This window comes from Chiloscyllium plagiosum, unplaced genomic scaffold (assembly GCF_004010195.1).
Source record: "Chiloscyllium plagiosum isolate BGI_BamShark_2017 unplaced genomic scaffold, ASM401019v2 scaf_60754, whole genome shotgun sequence".
NCBI lineage: Eukaryota > Metazoa > Chordata > Chondrichthyes > Orectolobiformes > Hemiscylliidae > Chiloscyllium > Chiloscyllium plagiosum.
The window spans coordinates 7,315-8,036 of NW_025203128.1; positions in this window are offsets into that span (position 1 = coordinate 7,315).

Genomic DNA, 722 nt, shown 5'->3' on the forward strand with positions numbered 1-722 from the left:
AGTGTCAAGAAGAATGGTCATTGGCAGCAAATATCCGGAAAACCTTAATCTTTGGATCGGTTGGGCCCATCCACCCTCCAAACAAAATAGCCAAACTCGCTGACTGAGTAACAAACTTCATGCGTTTTTTTTTGCAAATGGTTTATTCAAACCGTTGCCGGTGGCTGGAGCATCTCAGAGTTGTCGAGCATGGAAACAAATCCTGCGATCCAATTTGCCCTTGCTAAATAGATAACCGAAATTAATCCATACATATCTCACAATATTTGTGCCTTATCTCTCCGAGGTCTTCCTGTCTATACACCCATTGTAATGTAAGCCTTTGTAATGTTGTGAGTGCACCAGACTCTGCCACTAAATGTGGCAATTCATTCCACACACAGGAAAGTGCTGTGTGAAAAACATGTGTCCCTCACATCCCTTTTATATTTTTCCTCTCTCACATTAAATGTTTGCTATGTAGATTTGAACTCGCGTGTCTTGTGAAAAAGTGCTCCCTGACTATTTACTTTGTCTGTCTTCCTCAGGATTTTATAAGAGTCTGTGAGGCCATCTCTAAGCCCTGAAGCTCCTGGGAATCTGACGAAGCCTATTCAGTTTCGTTCTCATATCCAAGCAGTGAAAATCTTGCAAATCCTTTTAAAGATTTTCTAAACTTACACTTGCAAGAAGTGTGTCCAGCTGCAGCACTTGTTTGCCCGCGTGGCCACTCTGGAGCTGCG